Source organism: Etheostoma spectabile, chromosome 3 (assembly GCF_008692095.1).
Source record: "Etheostoma spectabile isolate EspeVRDwgs_2016 chromosome 3, UIUC_Espe_1.0, whole genome shotgun sequence".
NCBI classification, from domain to species: Eukaryota; Metazoa; Chordata; class Actinopteri; order Perciformes; family Percidae; genus Etheostoma; species Etheostoma spectabile.
Window position 1 is genome coordinate 4,538,941 of NC_045735.1, and position 11,488 is coordinate 4,550,428.

Sequence of the window (11,488 nt, forward strand, 5' to 3'; positions counted from 1 at the left end):
GCGCTGGAGAAAGGTCTGGCTGCACCCTTTATCATTCTGCTATAGGCAGGGGCGTCAGACTGGGGGGAGTGGGACTGAAGCATGATTTATGATTCTGCAATAAATCTACTCCGGGGCTACTTAGCTACATGGAGACATTGATCTTCATGCCGTAGCCTGACGTGAACCTCTTGTGAGGAGGGCGCAAAAAGATGCTAGAATGAACAGCTGTGGATGCGGGTTTGTGGCCCATCGAGTAATTTTTTATCAGGCCCAGAATGTTGTGCAATGTCTCCTGCTATAGCGGGAATAGACTTACTTTGGCTATAACTGATAGTGGAGATAGCTGTTTGAAATACGCGCCAATGACGGTTATCATTCTGCACCCACTGATAAGATAATGATCACTATTACTATCCTTCTTCCTCCTTTACAGTGTGGTGTGTCTGAGTGCCTACATCACTGCTGCCTTCTTGGAGATGAATACACCCAGAGATGTGAGTAGATCATTTTTAATGTGATTGTATATTCAGTATGTCAATATGCATTGTAGCATTAATTTCGAATATAAATATTTATGGCACAGCACTAAAGATTCTGAACTGTCGCTATGAATACTAACAAAGTTTTTTGTTTTTTTACTGTTAAAGGACTAGTGTGTAGGATGTGGGGTGAGGGGGTGTATAGGCAGAAATGTTTTCATTAGTGTATAATCACCTGAAACAGAATTGGTGTTTTTGTTTGATTAGAAAGAGCCCTTCATATCTACATTTGGAATATGCCATGTTGCACAGCCATATTTCTACAGTAGCCCAGAACAAACAAACCAAACACTGGCTTTAGAAAGGGCCTTTCATGCTTTTATATTGAAGTGAAGGCCACTCTAGGCTCTTTTACCCACTTGGACAGAAGGGGGTAAACTGAGTCGTATCGTTGAATGCTGCAACCTCACCGCTTGATGCCACTCAAGTAGTAGAAATACATTTAGTTTTGAGTACAGGCAGGAAACCCCAGTATTAGGCTGTAGTGATGAATGAAAAAAGTTTTTTTTGAGTAAAGGAGCATTTAAATAGTTAGAATGAATTTGAATGCAACCCATGTAGCCTGGTCTTACCCTATTATTTTTGAAGTTGTTCCTTTCTTCCGCGGTGTTTCCACTGTCTCACTTGAGTAACAAGCCATCTGATGACTTCAAATTTAATGTTAGTCTTTTTAAAATATATTTCTGTTTGGTGGTTAGTATTGTATGCCACATTTGACAATGACATTTGTGGGTAGTTTATTTTGGTCGATGCAATAAGTTTTTTGTTCTTTATCATTCAGACTAGTAGCACTGATTTAATACTTAGTAAAATATTCGTGGCCGGTTTCTTTTTCCTCTGTGCCCTCAGTTTTTTTTTCTAAAGCTCACTTTCTGCTGTTTTGTGTGATTGCCTCCGGCGAGACCAGGGACAGTTGTTACACTTTTGCAATTGTAAGCAATACATCAAAAACCCTTTACACTGGAATAACCAATTTTTAATTATATATATATATATATATATATATATATATATATATATATATTATAAACATCAATATGTCAACTGCTGACACAATGTATTTAAGTGGTTTTATGAAATGTGGGATTAGATAGATAGATAGATAGATAGATAGATAGATAGATGTTTATTGATCCCAAGAAAAATGGGAAATTACGGTGTTACAGCAGCAAAATCAGTCACAAAGCACAAAATAAATATAAATGAAATACTGGGTAAAATATACATACATACAGTATACATGAAATAATAATATGAATAAAATAAAAGAAATATTTGAATATGTACAGGATGGGAAGACAAAAATGTGCAACTGCTCAATAAAATGCTAAATGTAAATAAATCTAAATAAACCAATTGTGCAGGTTGCACTTAGTGCAGTAGTGTGGTGTCCAAAAGTCTTATCTAGCACCCAGTGATACCGTGTTAAAAAGTGTTATTGCTTGTGGTATGAATGATTTTCAATGATTATTTATCAGTCATGTTATTGTGACTATTGTGACTGATTATTTATCAGTCATGTTATTTTGACTATTCATTTCATGTTTTTAAGCAATAATTACCTGTTTTTTATACAACATGACAAAAAAGAGGTGAATCGGTCAAATTATAATGCAAGAAATGGATTTAATGGGTAGAACAAACAAGTTTAACTTAAACATTCTCAACAATAGAGAGGGAGGGTGTGGGGGCTAAGCTTAAAGCATTTTACTTTTAATTTGCACATTAAAATGAAATCTATGCAGTTTTTGGTGATACTGGGATGGTTGTAACGCCCCGTAACCATGTTTTCATCTCATGTGAGCTAGCTTGACTGCTAGTTAGACTTAGACAGACTTTATTGTCATTAAACTGCTCATTCACAATATACAGTTGAGCGATATTGCGTTGCAAGGCTTCGAAAAAAAGAAAGAAACAGAAGACAAGTAAAAAAAGAAACAGTATAAATATAAGTATGTGCAATATAAAGTATGTGTGCAATATAAAATTAAAATGATTATAAGATGATTATGACTAGTGCAAATATCAGTAGCAACCTTCATAGACATTTGATCTCATAACAGCGTCCAAAAAAGTTACAACCATCACCTGTTACAACTGTCCCTGGTCTCCCTACTGAAGTCGTTTGTTTCCCTGTATATAGAGGAATTTGTTGACAATGCAGCAAAAGACAATGTGTTCTTTTCATCTGTTCTAGGATTCTGCGCTTCATGGACCTGTGAATGCTAGCTTGTCTTGCCTCAAGGAGTAAGGTACAAAACGTTCTCTAGTGTTGCTTTAAATCAATTTAATGCGTTAATGTCACAGTCGCGTCCGTTTTGCACATGCCCTTCTTACCAGGTGATATGGTGGCTTGTGGCATGCAAACAGCTCTGAACGATACTAGGGTCAAGTACCACATTTTCCCGTAATATAAACATTTGTGAAACGATAAAGTCACGACAGGCAAATGTACTGCTACAGGAGTATGAACTATATGGCTATTAGGTTTTGTTAAATATTGGCAATTTGTTTTGAATTATCATTGCTTTGACAAGGTAATTAAGGCCCTCTAAAAACCTGAAAGTGGTCAGCCCTGGTATATTTATTGTACAGGATTTATTAAGGTTACTCACATAAACAAACCTATTTGCCTTGCTAGGTTTAGTTTGGTACAATTATGAACATTGCGTTGATAATCTGTATTCTAGATGCTCGGAAAATACAGTGATTTAAGAAAATCAGACATACTTAGTTCTGATTATAATGGGAATTGACCTCTTGTGTTCTCTTTATCACCGGGATATACGTTGATGGTTGCAGAAAGGAGGTGTAGTCCTTGTAGATTATGGCACTTTAAAGACAGACAAATCCAGCAATTATCACTAAAGCTTTGTATGGTCTAGTCTGTTTGTTATAGACGCTTTGTCATGAACGACATTTTGACATGTTATGTAGAGGAAAGCCGGTGGTACTAATAACATTAAGATGGACTTATTCAATTCAGGTGAACGGTTCAGGGCCCTGATATTGTGCATTGATTGACTCAGGGAATGGCACACTTGATGGAACGAGAACTGGCAACACCTGAATGTATTTCAAATGTTTACTGTATTTACATTGAAATTTACAGGAGAGATGGAATACCTGCAAGGCTGTGCTGCGGTCGCACCTCCACGGGTGCCCACGGGTCAGCAACCAGGAACATTCATTCACCAACCTTTACCCCTTTAATCCGGGAATGCTCCTGGTGGCAGAGCAGGTGACAAGGAGTATCCCTGTCACTCGAGAGCTGATAGATGTTACACCCTGCGGTGGTCAGGGTTAGTGTTAAACCCAGCCGTATCTCTCTTCAGGACAGAGCCCAAAGCTCCCACTTCTAAGACCTGCTGGCGGGCTTGGGTTGATGTGTCCCGAAATGATTGAAGAGGTTGCTCGCCATCTGATCTCATATGGCCAAAGTGCTCCTACTTGGACGTATCTCAGCAGGTGTGTACGTCTTTCTGGCAACTCGTTGTTCTGTCTGTTTTGTGATGCCTAAAAGTGCTCAAATTCCATCTTGAAATATTCGACATTAGAGATAAGAGAGCAAACTCGGTTCCAAAGGTTAAAGCAAACCGCAAGGAGGAGTGGAGGCCTCTCATAAACATATCCAATTACAACGAACAGGGACAGGGGGACAGTTGAGATTTATTTCTGTCACATTTAGCTGACATGAATGGGCTTTACCCACAGCGTCAGTGGGAAACAAGGTTGTGGGCACTAGAAGAAACCTGAGGTTGTGTGTGATTCTGTGGGGAATTCAAATATTTGTATAACATGTAAAATACTAGCTATGAACAAAGTAAGTTTTGATTACAACATTAGGTACTCTGACTCACTTGTTGGCAGCCTGATATTTGAGTGTGCTTGGTCTTGTGAGGGTTAACCTGCAGTTTTAACGGTGGTGTGGGTTGTAGTGGAAACCAAGTAGTACCCACTAGTAGCAAATTATTATCCTTAGTTTGTCAGCAGAGTCTCTGTGAGTTTGCAGATTTCCTGTTTGCTATTTGATCATGAAGGCCTTCGGTCCAGTTAGAGATACCCCGGGGGAAGTGCAGATCACAGCAGTGGTTGCCTTTCATTCTCAAACATGGATTTTTTGTCATCAATAAGTACATTATTAATGTTGAAATCCATCACAAGAAGTGCAAGCTCAGCCAAGGGGGGGGTGCACAAGAAAACACTGATTACAGAGCCATAACGTAAATCTAGAGGAAGAGGACTAGAAGTGGAATAGCGATCTTAAACCCCACGGGGGGGAGAGAGAAAGAGCGAGCTGGGACAGTTCAATCAGAACGGTTGTGGACCCGTTCTTTAACTGACTTCTGTGTGAACGATGTGCTACTGAAACCATTTAAGTCTAGATTGAGCCCGTGTCCTCTCGTTTGGTGGGGGTGTTCAGCTCAGTCCCAGGTGATACTCAATCAGCAGAGAGTGTCTGTAAGATTGTGGAAGAAACAGTTAAAACTACATCAGGTTTAACAGTTGAGTTGGTTAGCCATGTTTACACGAGCGTTTGTCAGAGGTGAATACAATGAGTGTAGGCCCTCAAGTTTACTTGGATTATACAACAACGGTTACCACAAAATAAGTAAAATAAAATAAGTAATCAATCTGTATTCATATTTTGGCGCATTTCGCTCTTGAAAGCATAATAATAAAAAAAAACATGGATGTATCGTCCATTCCCTGTAAGCAAGTCATGAGCTATGCGTAGAGGCCGTGGGATTTATTAAACGAATAAATCCCGTCCGCATATAAACACAACTGCTAACTCCATCATGTTGTAAGTATGACATCGGCTGAAAAAAGTTGTATTCCTTAGATATGCTCGGTTATACTATATATTATTAAAGATTTAATATTAATTTACTCTACAGGTATAGATGGGAGGCATGCAAGGGAGGAGGTTCTCCAGGCTGAGCAACCAGACTGATTAAAAAGGCAGAGCACTCCCCACGTGGGGTTGAAGATCAGCTGTGCCACTAGCGCTTCATCTAGAGGCATGGAGAACTTCCTTGTATAATCTGTATGCAGCGGTTTTTTTGCATAGTGCGTTTTCTTTTTTTAGCAGTTGCTCTGATCTGCAGCAAGGTTGTGTATCTGGTTGTGTTGTGGTGGTATTTGCAGTGCTGTTTGCTAAATGCTGCGAATACGTTTTGTCAACTTATGACGTTGTTTTAATTGCTTGGTTTTGCAATTGATGTGTTTTCTTAAATTGGAGGACGTTTGCCCACTGTGGCCACCGTATATTGGCTATCATGTTGGAAAAAGTTCACAAAAAGGACAAGTTTCAAATGGGACTAAACAATCACATTGTTTAATCCCATTATACAATGCAATTTTCAATCCAGACTCATGTAGTTCAACAGCTGTAAGGGTTGTGGCAGAAGGACTACCAAGGAAATCCAAAAAGGACAATGTAGTCTTAAGTAACACTATGTTCTTCGGATGACTCGCGGACTGACCACACGCTCGTTCAAGCTGCAAAGCGAAAAAAACGAAAAATAAAAAATCATGGCAAAGACTAGACTTTTAACTACAAAGATTGCAACACTTCTGAAACCTGATAGTTTACAACCAACTTCTACTATATGCAGAGAGTGGTCCTCTGCATAGCAACTATCTGAAGACTACTTCCATTTTTCCACGTTTTTTTGTAGCGGGATTTATTTAATATTTTTAAAAAAAAATTGAAGCAGCATATGAAATGAGGATAGTAGTTTCAGTAGTGATGAATTGGCAAAAAAACCACAAAACACAAAGGGTGAAAAACTGGAGCAGTCATTTGCATCTATTTAGAAACCATTTTTTTGTTATGCAAGTGACTAGAGCATCTCTGGAGATGGCATGGAATGGGGGAAGATCGAAGTGTGACATGCAGCTGCGTTGCGTTTGAAGCCGGCACACTGCCCGGACTCCGAACATGGGCGTGCACGTTCACGGCTGAGTTAGAAGTCGCCCACCCCACCATAAACATAACAGACATTGTGAGACGTTGAATGAGACATGGAGTTACAAAACGATGAGTTTTTGTTGTCAATTTAAAATATAATTTTTCAAAACCAAAGAAAGTCTACAGTTATTGTGTAAAACTGTTGAAGTTAAGGAATTATATCACAATAATACATAATTAGAAAGACTACACCCTGTCAATGTCGCTGAAGCTAGATGTCTCTGTGTATCGTACCGGAATATAAAGTTACTCAAAAATGAGCAGCGGAGCTGCTTGTCTTTGCTATCTGCCTAAAAAACGCTTCACTGGATAAAACCATAAGGTAGATAATGGAATGTGTTGTGGAACAAAGCTAAGCTAGATGAAGAGCTAGCAAGTTGGCATCACGCTAGGTGGAGGTAAATGTGGGAAGATGAAGAGTGTAGTCAACGAGCAGTTTCACACCAAAACTAAGTGGTAGGCTACTATGAGATACTATGAAAGGCCAGTTTTGCAGAAATGGCTCCACTGTACGGGAGAACGGAAAATAGGCCCACAAAGCAGAGTTCCCAAAAGTTTTTGTGAGAGCTGCGGCACGCTCCACGCACATATCTCACCTCACATCCTCACGCTTATGGAGAGCCGAAGGGAGCAGCACAAACGATCAAAAGACTGTGGTGACAAGACTCAAGGAAAACCAACTGGCACTGTTTGACTGACAGAACAAACCCCCCTTGAAGGGTCCTTGTAGGCTTGTCCCCTTACTCTTGTTTGATGGTCGTAGGAGGCCCAGAACAAACTGCCTAACTACTCAACAGTTGCTTGTACAAGTCATACGACTCCCACATGGTAAAGCTATCTGTGGTGGACTCCATTCCCCTTAAGGTCTCCAAATCATCCAGATGTTCTTCTATGACAGCAGAGCGTCTAAACAACGCCACACACTAACACACGGGACAGGAGGTCAGGAGTGGAAACCGTACCCTGGAGAAGTCAAGGTGGTCCCCCTGGTGTTAAACTTCATTCTGTCTTGGACAATCTCCTGACTCGGCCAAGTTCTCCTCCAGGTCATACACCACCAAACAAGGCAGGGGGTGAACGACTGGATTTGTGACTGTTTTTTGTAAAGTTTAGAGATAGTTGAGCTGTGTGTGACGTACTTTAAGTCAAGCTACTGTAAGGTTATTAGCAACAAGTTAAGTTGACCCTTCTTTCATATGTTTAATGTGCCAAGATGATATTGAATTGGTGGCTTAATTTCAGGTTTGTGTCATGTTAGCTGGTTAAGAAGCTTTCACATTATTATAATGCATATGTCCTCTCTGAAGAGGGGAGATGTAATGCATGTTGGTGCGCGGCGGCTATCAGAATTGTGGCTTTGTAGTAATAGTCCACCTCAGCACACCGTACCTCAGGGTGGGTTTGATGTAGTTTGAGTTGACGCTGACTTAACTAGCGACGTCAGTACAGCTAATTGGATGTTCAAAACGTGAGCCTTAACGTTTCTAAAACCAGCTCAAGTGTGCAGCATCACATAAGATGCTGCCAACCTTTAAATCTTTCCGAGCCAAATTTTGGTGTGAGCTGGGTCACTGTCGACAATAGCTGTATGTTAGTTTGTTTTAGGTATGAAAATTGCATTTACAATCTTTTAAAACATTCCAATGTGATTTATAGTGCTTTTGGTATGTTAATTACGTGGGGTTACCTGCACACACAAGGTAGATGTATTTTATAGGACTGGTCACCTTAAGGGGAAAAAAGGAGGGAAAATGAGGTCAAACTACATATGTGTTCAGAGAGCCATTTCATTTAAAGAGGCCGAGGTAGGCTAAGAATTTGAAAACGTAACTTTTTGCATATTTCTGAAACTGACCTGTTTTTGGTAGGACTACATTAGACAGGTAATTTAAACAGAAAATCACCCCCTGCTCACACCTAAACATGGTGGTGTAATTTGCAAAAATCCCACAGTCCTCGTTAGAGTCTGAAATTCAAGGCTCGGATCTTACAATCATAACTGCAGCCACCTTTAATACAAACTACTATAAGTTATCATATGAAATGCTGAGGTTTGTGTGCAAAGATACCACAGAGCAGGTGTGCTGTTGACTTTAGTGATGAGGTTTTGAGAGGACCTGATTAATTGAGGCGGGTCGTAGTCGTAGATCTGAACCACGGCGGGTTCAGGTCTGTATGTTGGTGTCTGTATGAGCGTAGCTGTGTGGTTGCATGCTACCTTTGACCAATGTTGGAAAGAAAAAAGACAACATGATCAAGTAACAAATCGGAGAGAATCATCTCTTGGTTTGTTCACTTAAATCGGTCTCTCACCGTCCCGTGATGTACACCAGAAACGATCCGCCTTTTGTTCAACTCACGCCCACAGCAGGGCACTGTTGAGCTGTGCGGAGCATTAATCAGTGGGTATCAGACAAAACCTGACACACTGTACTCAGTTAAAGTTTACTTTGTGATCACTCACTAGTCCAAGACTCATGTGATTCTGGGACGCTATCCGAGAGCTTTTGCATATAGCCAGGATAACCATGTTTGTACTGGGTCCTTCACTAATTGCCAATGAAGTAACATAAAAATATGATGTCATCGGGTCTTTGGATGGGCTCATTTACCGTTTTAGAGTTAAGTTTAGAGCTACCAAGTTGTACAATATCTCCCCTGGTCCACCAACAACAGCTTACCAGCTTGAGCCAAACACTTCAGTATCATCATATGTCGTGATCTGCTGTTGAGTACTTACAGGGGTTAGTTCAGGACATGGAGTTAGGGTCTTTGGCTGGTTGCAGTCGGCCCTTGGTTACCCTCACACTGAGAGTGGTAACTCAGCAGGAGTTGGGATGTTATAGACAAGAGGAAATCTAGATAAGCAGGTAAACAAGGAAAGGAAAAATAAAACATTATGTTTTTGAGTCTGTTTTTTTTTGTGAATGAGGAGTTCGGCTTAGTTCGGGACAATGTATGGGTTACACTGGTGTTGTGGTACCGTGTAGGTTTTATTTGTTCTTGTTGTGGTAAAGGGGAGAATGTTGTGGTGACATTGGACTGGAAGCTGGGAATTAGTTGATTGTTGTTTTGTTGGTGCATGTTAATTCGTTGTGGGATGGGGAACTTTGAGGCATGACACTAAAAAAAGTGAACAAAGAATCTCAATTTTCGATGCTCAAACTGGTTTAAAATGTACAGTATAAATCTCAGGATTGTTGGTACATCTAACCATGACCTGTATTGCAGCACAAGCAGTCCCCTTCACCTCCAGGCGGTACCTTCCTGTCACGTCCTGCAGATTCTTCTCCTGGTAGAGCAGTGTTGTTGTACGGATTTCACATCAAACACATCAGCTGGCCACGGGAGGACTTGGACCGCACTGTGCTTGAACCCATGGACTGAACACCAGAGTGGAGTAGAGAGCCCAGAGCCTGAAAGAGCCACCACGGTGTCCTTCAACACACAAAGAAAAATACATAATACTTGTGCTTACATTTATACAACTGTAAAGGTTCTTTTGTTTACACCTTCAACTTTCATATGTAGGAGTCATAAATGTTGCTGACCTGTGAGTACTATGCATGTCTAAATAATGTGAGTTTCAGTTTTAAAATAATTTGAAAGATAAACTCAAGGCTTTAATATTTTTTACAAGGGATTGTTTGGTATTTATGGAATAGACCACTGGAGGAAAATAGGGTAGGGTCATGTCTTTTTATTCTTTGTTGAGGTGAGGGCTACCCAACGTTATTTAGTCTAGGGGGGAGGGTCACAGAACTGTTGTATTCATGAAAACAGAAACATTTCAAGGTGGCTTGTTTGGTGTTTGGTTACTTGGAAAAGTTCTCTGTTGTTTGAGTGATTGGGCAGGCCAGCTGTCAATATGGGTTATTAGCCAGTGTGCTTTGTTAAATGGTCTCATTGTTTTATCGTTTTATTTCATGTGATCACTAGTTTACTAGAGGAGTATCTTAGTATTTGAAGTAATGCAGTAACTGTGCTATTAGTTCTCATGCTTATTGTGTTTCCACAACAGTGTTGGTGAGTAAATCTACTGAAATGGAAACCCTAAACAGTGGAGTGTGATGTGTAAGATGAGAAGGCAGAGGTTAGGTTAAGTTGTGTGTGTTATGGTTGTGGAAAACAATGGCTATCTGTACATCTTTGCCAAGAGCAAACCAGAACAGAAGGCATCAATAAATGTTTGGGGGAGGTCATGCCTTTTCCCAATCATTTGGAGGGTCAAAAAAAATTTATATGGTGAAGGGAGGGTCAGGTCTATTGGGACTAAAGATCCAGATTTATTAAGTTCTAAGTTAAGATTCCTTAAGTGGAGAAAATGCTCTTACAATTAATAAGCTAATGTCAAATTTAAAGAAAACATGAATGAAGACAGCAGAAAAATGCATTGTCACAAACACAAAATAGGTTGTTTTCTGTTCCACACTATTGTTTTGTGTTTTGGGGATAAGGGCTGTCAGCCAAATGGGCTTAAGGTCACAGCTAAGCCATACATATAAAACTTGTTCATCTTATTTGTTCCAGAAGAGATTATTGTACATTCAAAGTCCATCTTAACCCTGTTTGGGCTGTACCTGTGTGGAGGAGAATCCTCCGTATAGTTCTGCTGGCTAGTCAGCCATCTAACGATGCGGCTGGCGTAGCCCAGGTCTTCAGCAGTCGGAGAGGCACTGAGTTTAGCCAGCAGCACATAGGAGCTGATCTCCACAGACAGAGAGGCTGATGTTTCTGTTGCTGTCTGAGACCAGTGGAGGAAACCTCCTAAAAAACAGCCATCCACAAAGAGACAAAGAGGCACAGGGTAAGCTTTGTCACAGTAATGAAGCCAGAATGATTTCCTGTAGGAGGATGACTCACCTTTTTGTGATGCAACAGTGTCTAGGTGGTTCAGTAGGCGAGCACGGGTCTCCATGTGTCCTGCCAGGGTGAAGACGTACGCCAGCAGAGCGGTGGTGTAGGTGTGCTGAGGTCACTGATGGACTCA

General features: G+C 40.5%; 1 pseudogene; it reads right to left on the minus strand.

The window, feature by feature from the left end:
* Window positions 1-9,296: 9,296 nt before the first annotated feature.
* On the minus strand, window positions 9,297-11,473 carry LOC116686820 (murinoglobulin-2-like; annotated as a pseudogene).
* Between the last annotated feature and the right edge of the window lie 15 nt (window positions 11,474-11,488).